At 35.1% G+C, this 11,257-nt stretch overlaps 1 long non-coding RNA gene across 1 annotated transcript; it reads right to left on the bottom strand.

The window, feature by feature from the left end:
* Positions 1–345: 345 nt before the first annotated feature.
* LOC113705472 (uncharacterized) lies at positions 346–2,094 on the bottom strand. Its single transcript, XR_003451890.2, has 3 exons — positions 1,810–2,094; positions 1,154–1,227; positions 346–642 (listed from the first exon to the last, which is right to left on the bottom strand). It is a non-coding gene; the product is annotated as an uncharacterized lncRNA (long non-coding RNA).
* Between the last annotated feature and the right edge of the window lie 9,163 nt (positions 2,095–11,257).

The following is an 11,257-nucleotide window of genomic DNA, read 5'->3' on the forward strand; positions in this document are numbered from 1 at the left end:
TCTTGACCAAACATCTTTAGTCACCTAGGCAGATGCTATTAACATTCATAGAGCCTAAACCAGGAAATATCTCTTCAATAGACACAAAACGTATACACTACTTATTCACAATTTTTTCAAAAACTACACCATTTTTTGAAACAAATACTACTTATATACAGCATTACTTAGTTGTTGACCTCCACCATCCACCCAAAAAAAAAAAAGGGAACCGCATCACTTTGCCTAAAAAAAAATGTCTCACAATATGTGCAGAAGACCATAACAAGCACTAATTCACATCATTTTTCATAATTCAAATTCCATTCACATATCAAAATATTTCAGCTTTATACAAAACCAACAAACAACAAACACAAAATTTCATTCACATATCAAAATGTTCACAGCTCATTCCCCTGTAGTTCAGGAGAACATACGTCCAGTATGGAAGAATAATTACCCCAAGAAAAGGAAAACTAAAATGGAAAATATAGACCTAAAATCAACTCCATAATTTAGTTATTAGCTTCTGGGCTAAGTTTATTTGGTCGAGCTCCTCTTCAACATTCTCCTGTTGAAGCTCGTGTATGACGGCAAGGAAGAGAAACCAGAGCCTCACCTGCTTTCATCTATTCAATTGGTCAAAGGAACCGATTCAGCCTGAAACACATAACAAAGGTATGCATTAAATGCCTACTATCAAGGGGGAAAAAGACAGAGGAAATTAAAGCTAAAGCAAAGTCCTTATACAGCACCGCTGAACTGAGCATTCTTTCGATCTGATTACTACATACCTCAGAAGTTGAAAGAAAGGCTAATGTATTAATGTAATGCACTACCATAGAGCTGACAAAATAAGAACAAAGGAGGCTAAAGCTGAAGCAAAAAAAGCTAACATAAAGAAATGGCATAACAAAGGCACGTGACAAATGGCTCTTATTGGGGGGCTGGGAGGGGAATCAGAGCAAAGAAAAGGTAAAGCAAAGTTCTTAGGCAGTTACATGAAACCAAGCGGATAAGAATAACGAAGGCGAATGGGTGAGAAAATCTTTGTAATATTTAAAAATTGACGTAGCAGAAGCCAAGGAGCAAATGGTTAGTAGGCAGAAGCAAGCTAACAGGCAAGGCAAAAAATTTGAGCATATGTAGAAGAGAGAACAAGGAATGTCACCTTAGCGTTAGATAGATACAACAAGCCTTGTTTAGCGAACAGTAGAGCAGCAGAAAAGAGGGCAGAACCTGTTCCTGCACCAAACAAAACAACGAGGGGTGGAAAAAGATTAAGAAGATACAAGGACAAAGGGTAAATGTGCTATAATACCCAGCAGAGCTCAAAAGGGAAAAAGGTATAAGAGAATCAATGAGAAATAGGTAGAAAGCATAAAACAGAAAGTAGGGAAAGGTAACCTGAACGAGCTAAGCACGGCAGAACAGAAGTACAAAAAAAAAGAGGCGTAAGCACCATTGATAGGAGGGAAACGAAAGGCGCAGGTAAAAAAACGTCGGCAAGAAATCAAAGTTAAGCAAAGCATCAGGAGCAGCAAAATAAGGCGTAAAGCAAAGCAAGCAGAAATGCAACAGTAACAGCAGACCAGGGCATAAAATTTAGGGGAGAAAATCAAATAAACACGACAATGCAGACAACAAGCTCACCAGGAGGCAAAATCTAACAATAACAGGGGAAGTAAGTTTGACACAAGAAGCCAGTAAGACAGCAGTTCCGACAAAAAAAAATAAGGAAACGGAAAGAAACTAACTAATAACGCAGCACATCCAAGCAAATAGATGAAGGGCAAGAAAAGAACAATTAGCAGGAGGCACACTTACCGCGGATCATGATGATGCCTCAGGGAAAAGACGGCACCAGTAGCATAGAAACCTCTACATACATCGGAGGAACAAAGAGGTTTCAGTCCCTTCAATCAAAGGAATGAGCCTTGGGTTTATCCTCGGGAAGAGAAGGCAGAAAGCGTTCTTTTCTCAGGCAAACGGAGAGAGAAACAGTTTTCAGTGGTCTCAATCAAAGAGCAGAGCAAAAAGGCCGTTTTTGCCATCTCTCTTGAGCAGAGGCGAAACTGGTTCTCAACAAAGGACAAAGGGAAGTAAGAAGCTCAGAAACAGAAAACGTTGCACTTGATTTTTTTTAAAAAGGGCAAAATCGTAAAAGCATGCAAACCCACATTGAGCCCATCACCTAACACTTGTCATCAATCAAACCATCACCAACCGCCATAAGCTTAGTCAGCTGGTCAGCTGGTGCTCATTTCCTTCTCTCGGACAAAAGCACCAATTCTACTTCTCCTCCCAGCGGACAAAAGCAAGATTATACTTCCACTTCTCCTCCCAGCGAACGAAAGCACGCGAGTCTCACGTGATTGACGACCAAACTCCACCCAATAAAATACATCCACATCAGCACAGCAACCACCAAACCCATTCGCGCTTTTACTATATAGGTTGAGGAGTGAAAATATTAAGTTAACTTGTATAACCAATTCTAATTTCGAAAAGATGTAGCATGTGATTGTTATTCTTGTAGATCTTTCCACGCCTCTATGACTTGTAACCATTAAAATGTAAGTCAAATAATACTATGAGTTTTTATACACCTAACCTATCATGAAAGTATACACACTTTTCCTTAAGTAATATATAGTAGTGCATTCACACGAGTTATTTTTGTAGTGTTAAATAGTTTCCTTGGTATGTTCATTTGCTTATACTTCACTTTTATTTATATGCCATTTGCAAGTTTACACTCTAATTTATTTTTAAGTATAAGTAGGAGGATTCGAACTCGAACTCGAACTCAAAAACTCTAACTTATATTCTCTACGTTGGAACCACCCAATCGATCCCTCCTTTGCTTGTTGTTCATGTCTCACAAAATAATATAACTAGTTTTTGACGTCATTCGTAATGAATGGGACTATATTAGTATAATTCTAGTTATTCATGAATTTCTAAATATAAATTAGAATATTTATTTTTCCATTTACAAATAAAAATGTATTTTTTATTATATTGAATTCTCTTATTTGAACATGCTTATGTGCAAAAAATTTAAAAAAAAACTTGTAAAAATTCGAGGTGAATATCTGCTTCTAATATATCGACTTAGGAGCCTTTTCCTTCCTTTTTAACAACAGAAATTAAATTAAAAAAATTCTTACAGATTAGCTACCGCTTGCCGGATGTCGATGAGTTTAGTGATTACAATAACTATTGTTAAACCAAAAGAACATCTATTAATTTGTCGTTTCAACCTAAGCATCAATAGCAAAAGCTTGGCTGTTTGAACAAATACTTTAATGATGCATAAGGTATGGAATGAATAATTGAAATTTCCACCAACTTCTTGACTTAAGTATTGACAAACAAATAAAAAAAAAAACGTATTGTCAATCCCTTGTCAAAATATAATGTTGTCCCCTCAGGTAAAATCTGAAAGTTATAAACAGAATAATAGTAATATTAGTAAAGGTGATTGTGAAGGGTAAGAAACAAAAAAGAAATAAAATGTCCTTCTGACAAAAAGAAAACACAAAAGAGGACTGAAAAATAACTCAAACAAATGGATTGCTATATATACACATGTATTATGCACACACTCGAGAAAGAATCCTGTTGCCAAAAGAGATTTACCAGTTCAACCTACAACTGAAAATAACAAATAAGAGTAAACCTGTGTCACTATATCCCCATAAAAGAATTATTCCTGAAGAAGAATTCAAATTTTGTCACAAAAATTGGCCAAAACTAAATAGTCATAAGATTTGCTTACCAGCATCCGAAATTGTAAGCTTCAACATTTTGTAAATTCTTATTTATTAACCTTTGGGATCAAGTTGTCTCTCACGTTCAAGTCTATAACTAACTAAAAAAATCCTTCGATCAAGTATACTGTCAATATAATGTTTATAATTGCTAAAGTATTTTGATCCTGTCATCTTGTGGTGACCAAACATAGCAAAAATTCAAATGATTGGACCCATATTGCTTCAAAATATAAGTAGCTTTGCCTACTGCCAGAAAAGCATCGATCTCTTTCGCCAGCAAATACTTCTACGCTGGCTGGGAATACCCCTTTATATATAGACAAATTAATTTGAAGAACTTGCGCTTTCATGAAAGCTATGGGAAAATTCATAGCAAGCATGTCTAAACATTGATACATAATCACAAAAGCAATTAGTAATCAGAAGCTCGTAATGATTTGGTAAACTCTCAATAAATATATAAGACATTATTTAATTGATATGTGACAAAACAAACCATTGGTAAGAATTTCCAGAAAAAGTTATGGAGAAAACGATGAAAGAAACCCTCTTGATATGTACCTGCAAGTGCAATCCTTCACAAATAAAAGGAAAAGTAATTGGTTGTACGATATATAGAGCTTTGATGATGATAAGGATAATTTTCTATTCGATTTTGAATTGCGGTTATACAGTGAAGAAATTGAAACTATTAGGATTGAAATAACAGTGAGATGCTGGGATTTGAAATAAATCTATCAAAAAAAAAAAACATAGATAGGAAGATAGAAAGACAAAATTTAGATGATAAAGACTGGAGTTTTCAAACTCTATTTTTTAACCATTGAAAGTTTAGGAAACAGGGAGAAACGGGAAAGTGAGAAAAAAAGTGACAAAGAAAAACTTTGGAGAGATTATTGCTCTTAAGGTATATTGGAATTGGTAGGGTAAAATGAAAGGAAAATTGCGAAAGAGAAAATAATGAAATTCCAAAGCGCATCGACAATGAGAGAGTGAGTGTAAAAAACTCGCTATGTGAGGTAGCTATATAGGAAAGATATATATATATATATATATATATATGTGTGTGTGTGTGTGTGTGTGTGTGTGTGTGTGTGTGTATTCACTTTCAGTTCATTGACAAATACCTTTCTACATGCTACATTTGCAGTTCCAATCTTTACTATCACCAAATCATTTTCCAACTCAAATGTAAATTGATGTATTTATAAACTGACTATGGTAAATATTAAGTGTCAAAAACTAACTCTTCTTAGGTGAGTTGGCCACCAGGTGAAACATAAAAGTTTTATGTAAGTTTGGCTACAAATTAGAGGTTCAAACCTATACACCTATATTAAAATCCAAAGGATGCACAATAATGCATCTTTTTTTATCTAGAGGTGAGATTCTTTCCCTCTAACTCCCTTGGCTCAATTGAATCTTTCCCTAAAGTTAGAGTAGGAATTGGGCAAAAAAAAAAGGTGTCAAAAGTTCAATAGTGCCATCGCAACTCCATGCAACTCCTTTAAAGCTATTAATTTTTATCACTTTGCGAAATACCAACATTTCTTATAAAAAGATAAAAGTCTGTATTGATCTCATAGAAAAATATCTATAGAATAATGAAAGGAGAGAAGTGGCAGTTGAGGTAAATATTTTTGGTCATTTTTTGAACTTCTAATTTTGCCTTTAAGAAATTAATTTTTATCCTAATCACCTAATCATATTTACTAACAATCTCCCATAATTTCTTTAAATGTTGTAACTATCAAATTAACTATAATTGTATTAAAGAAAAAATGTACTAACAAATTGCAATTTTTTCCATGAATAATTTATATAAATTTAATTTTGTAAAAAATTAATATATTCATAAAAATTAATAATTATCTCTAAATCGCACATACATTAGGCGTGCCTTTAACACTAGTTACAATAAAGCGTTTACCACCCATATTATTCGAAAAATGGGTGAACTGCCAAAAATCTTCTATGATTTAGTAAATGTTGAATTTAACTCCCTGTAATTTAATAAGCCACATTTTGATGTGGTTTGCAAGTTTTTGAAACACCAATCGAAATCATCAAAACTGATGTCACATAAAGACTTCACTTTAGAAAAGTACTGATTTACAGTGAGATTTTGCTGCGAGATCGAATAGAGCTCATTCTCGAGTGGCTGTAGCTTCCATTTGTTCTGCTTGGCCAATGCAGCTACCAGGATGTCCCATGCTTCCTTTGGTGTCATTGCTAGATTTACCCTTCGCAATTGCTCATCCTCTACAACAATTGCCAATGCATACAACCATAGTTATTAAACCCGGCCCGGTCCGGCGGTCGAACCGGTCAAACCGGTGGACCGATCATTGGACCGGGCCGGGTTTGGAATCAGATCGTTTGTGCAAAGAGACCGTTGACTTTGTCAACGACCCGGCGGTCGAACCGGGTTAAACCGGAAACCCGGCCGGTTTTGTCACTAATCGGATTTTGTGGAAAAATTATATTACTATTGTTGGAACTCGAACTTCCGACCTCTGCCCTCACACTACCGCTTGCTTACCACCAAACTACTTCCAAATATGTTGATATAGTAGCTTTAGTATGATATATAAATGTTTTTTCAATTCTATCTTTTTTTCTCTAAAACAAATTTATTTGGAATCTTTTAATAAAAATTTATTACCCTCCAAACTCTATAAGTTATAAAATGGATTCCAAAAATAACATATTACATAATTCATTTAAAGACAAATATTATTTTTAATAAATTTTTATACTTAAAATTCATAAATAAGATAGATAATTACACTAAATATAGATAAAATTTTACACTTGAAGTTTGGTATATTAATAAATAATTTTATATTTGATTGATTCTTATATGAATTAATTATTTTATAACAAATTAAATTAAATGAGCTTTTGTTATGGCATTATTTATTACAATTTATATCATATATCTTATATAAATAATTATGAAATATAATATTTAAATATATGTAGTGACCCACCGATTCAACCACTCACCCACCGGTTCAACCAGTAACCCGTTGACCCACCTCCTTCGCCGGGTTCCTTCCCGGGTTGGGTTTAATAACTATGCATACAACGCCTTTCCACATTTCCCGTCCATTCCTCGAGAGCTTTGTTCCCTCTTGGTGGTGTTGTGTTCTCACTGTTGACCACTTCCCATAAATTGGCCAATAAAATATTACTTCATTTGCGTGCTCAATTCCCATAATTAGGGTCGTTGAGTTTCTCAATGGCGCTTATTGATGCGGCAATATCCATCATCCCTCCTTGGTGTGCCCAGCACTAACCAAGTAAATCCGATCCCAAACCAATGACTCTAAGAGTCCCCAACTGTTCTTGACTAAGGGTAGCAACGAGTGTCGGAGCCGGGCAACCATCCCGCTGGAGTAGAAATGGGGCGGGATGGGGTGGGAAAGTTTCCCACCGCCTTAAAACGGGGTAGCGGCGGAGCAGCATACACCTACTCCATCCTCCACCCCGTCTCCCGTATATCAAAAATATATATATTTAAATTCATAAGTGTGTATATAATACGTATATGTACACAATATACTTATTTAGTTATTATTTAATTCTTTATATTTAATAATATAATTAATAACATAATTGTGGCTTGGTCCTATTATATCTCAATAAAATGTTTTAATGTTATTTTCATGGTACTGACGGGCTGCTAATCTTCTTTAATTATTAGTTTTTGCAACTCGTTAGATGGTTTAAAGTCGGGTACTTGGACATGACTTTATTAAATATTTTAATATAGAATGAATGATAAAATTATCTCGTAAATGAGAAGATTGTTAAATATGATAGAATAATTTTTTCTTCCGTGAAAGACCACAAGGAAAGCGAGACTGGGGGCAGGGGCAGGGGAAGTTATTTGACAACTGTAAACCCAGCCCCATTGCCACCCTTATTCTTGACGAAACCTTGCGCTATAGTCCCTGACCGTTCACTTTGAAAGAATAATGCCTTAATGGTCCTCGACCAAGTGACTGTGGTCCCAGACCAACAACTTATGCAGTCCCAAACTGTGTCTTAATGAGCAGCCTCACTCGTACCAAACGGTACCTAACCATTCACTTCGACAAACAATTTATTTGGTCCTTGATCGAGCCATCCTGCAAAAAAACACCTTAACGGAAATGTTTCGAAGCATCCCGCTCTGATATCACTTGTTGATTTTTGTCAACTGGCAGGCCCAAACTATACTATAAAAATAACACTTAATAATTGAATACAAAATGCATTACACCAAAAGATTATAACCATGGGACACTATCTCATAATACACTACATAACTTAAGCACAAACTCACAACGCAAAGACAAGAAACTTCCACAAAGCTTTAGATACAAGCAACTTACCTCACATTGGAGACTTAGCTCCAATTGCCTATATTTAAGACTCTTAGGTCGGTTAATATTGATCTAGAAACCTAAGAAATCTAATATTATAATACTATCAGTTTAGACTATTCCTATTACTACACTACTAACATTCTGCTAGAACAATCTAGATAGAATTTACAAGAGGAATTGGAGACAGGAGTCGGATATTATTTTAACAGAGGAAGATCATCGGAGTGTAGGCAAAATAGGGAGAAAAGCAGGCTGGTTTAGCTATCCAGGAATCAGAAGCTATAAGAGCAGCTATGATTGTGGCAAGATAAGAAAATTGGCAGAAAATAGAAATCCAATCAGACTGCAAGATAATTGTGGATAGGACACACCTAAAACAGGAAGATGAGTCAATTATTGCCACCATCCTTGAGGATGTTTGTAATTTGAGAGGGTTGTTTGAACAATGTTCCTTCTCTTTTGTTCATAGAGAGTAGCTCACAAGTTAGCATAATTTGTTATAACACTAGCTTGTGTGTGACATTAGTCGGGAAGAGAATTCTCCCCTGTGGCTGATAGAATGTGCCCAGGAAGAGAGCAGAGCAGTGCCTCTATTTTGAAATTAACCTTGAATTATCAAGTTAAGAAATACTAAGTTGAAGTTTGACCCCCCCAAAAAAAAAAGAACTAAAGTTGGATATGAACTAAAATGGTCACACTCTCCTAAGGTGAACATTTTTCAATTCGCCTCATGCACAATCCTTCTAGTAGTCCACTGCAAATACCCTTGCCGTGTGCAAAGGGGATATTCTAGCCAATACTAATCTTTCAAGGCAAACACTTGAATTCCACTCTTTGCCGATTTCTTTCCTTTACTCGTGTTAAAAAACTTTTTTTTAGCAAAGAAAGGATGGGATTTAAAAAATTGAAAGGGGACAAAGAAATCTAGAATTCAGAACTTTTAGTTCCTGGGATCTCAAGCGTAACCACTAGATTAAGTCCATCTCGATCTCATATGATGGTCTCGTATCCTCGTTAAACACGCATTCACTCTAGGTGATGCGTCCTTAATTTAGCTTTGCTTTGCATGCCTACGAATAATCAAAGTAACGAAAGCTCTTAGTTGCAGCCCTAGTCATAGACTGCCACGCTTTCATATCTGCCAAATTTGCACCCCTGGAACGATACAAAATATTGGCTGTGGTTATGAACGGAAGAGTGAAGACAGGAGCAAGAAATTTCCTATAATTTGATTTTCTTTTGATGAGTGAAATGTCAAGAAGAGTACCTTCAGTTGACGAGCACTAATGGTGGTCCTACAGGCATCTTGACTTGACTGAATGAGCACCAGTGCTTCTACGCTAATGGTATTTTACTATTTCCTGAAAAGAAATCAGGCATTGCTACTTCAAAAGTCAATATAGTCAATTATGTAATTCTCAAACAACTAACTATTTCCACTGAGACTGGAATTCCACACTGTATTCCTTTCCCAAGTCCAGCAGGATTTGCTCAGCAATTCCACTAGCAAAATGAGTTTTCGACTTCAATTTTCATATGCTTTCATATGTAACATAGGTAACCTGACTTTTCTCGAGGAACTCATCCATGATAATAACTTCTTTCATGGCACAATACCTCGTCAGCACAATCAACTTTTACACCCGCAGCATCTTTCACTTTACAACAACTCTTTCCAAGGTGAAATCCCTAGAAATCTAACATAGGCAGACATGAAGAGAAACAATCATGAAGGTGAAATACCTGCTGAGCTGGGTTCATCGAGAAATCTCCTTGACTTGTATCTTTCTAAAAACCAGTTCAAAGGAACAATACCACATTCACTGGGGAATTTAGCTGATTTACGCATCCTTAGTCTATCTGACAACTTTCTTGAAGGGAACATTCCTGAAGAACTTGGAATATTATCCAATTTGGAGTTTCTTAAGCTGTCTTCTAACAAATTGTCTGGTGTAGTACACATGCAGTTTTTCAAAATCTCATCAATTCAGTATCTTAATCTTGCCTCCAACTATTTAAATGGATCTTTCCCCTCAGATGTTGGTCTGAACTGTTCAAGACTTCATAATTCTGCTGTTGCAGAAAACCAGTTTTTTGGATCCATGCCAGTATCCATTACCAATGCTTCAGGAATTGTGATTTTGGACATTGGTGCAAATGCTTTATCAGGAGTTGTACCCATGAATTTGGGAAATCTTATTAAACATTTGCAAAGGTTAGACTTTTCAAAGAATCCACTTGGAAGTGCTGATAGCACTGGCTTAAGCTTTCTGACTTCCTTGACTAATTGCACTAATCTGAGAAATCTGCATTTGAATGCTAACAATCATGGAGGTGCTTTGCCCAATTCTGTTGCAAATCTGTCCACCCAATTACATACCTAATGCTTGACAGACACTATATATCCGGGGGACTCCCTGATAACCTAGAGAACCTTATCAACCTTGAGAATATGGCAATGAGTCAGAACATGCTTATAGGCCACATCCCTGAACTTAGGGTTATTATCACTTTACCCCCTTAAACTATATCCCTAATATCAATTTACCCCTTAACGTTATCTTTTAGTCACTTTACCCCCATAAGTAATTCAACTCAATATGTTAAGAAATTTTGGACAAAAATACCTTTTTATTTTATAGCATTACTACATTGTTATTATCACTTTATTCGTTTAGATTATAGTGATACAATCTTTTTAGTTCTTAACATTATTTTCTAGGCATTTTACCTCATCGTTAATCTAACTAGTATGGTCAAAATTTTTTTAAATATATTTACCCTTTTTTATAATAATTAAAAATAAAAAAGTTGGAATGATTATTCTTCCTTTTTTTCACTTTAAGAGATCGAAAAACATAAAAATAAAAGAAGTTTTTCAAATTTCTTTTTTTCACATTTATTAATACTAAGAAAAGAAAAAGAGATAGAAAAGAAGGAGACAAAAAAAATTAGATTTTGCAAAAAAGGAAAATAAAGAAAAGTCTAACATTATCGTATTATTTTAAGGCTGTCGAGATTAGGATTGGAATTTGGTGGTAAACAAAAAAGTGAAATAATTTTAAAATAATAAAAGTATATAATTCTTTCTTATTTGTAATTTTTAAAAAAAGAATTGAG

This window comes from Coffea arabica, chromosome 8c, assembly GCF_036785885.1.
Source record: "Coffea arabica cultivar ET-39 chromosome 8c, Coffea Arabica ET-39 HiFi, whole genome shotgun sequence".
NCBI lineage: Eukaryota > Viridiplantae > Streptophyta > Magnoliopsida > Gentianales > Rubiaceae > Coffea > Coffea arabica.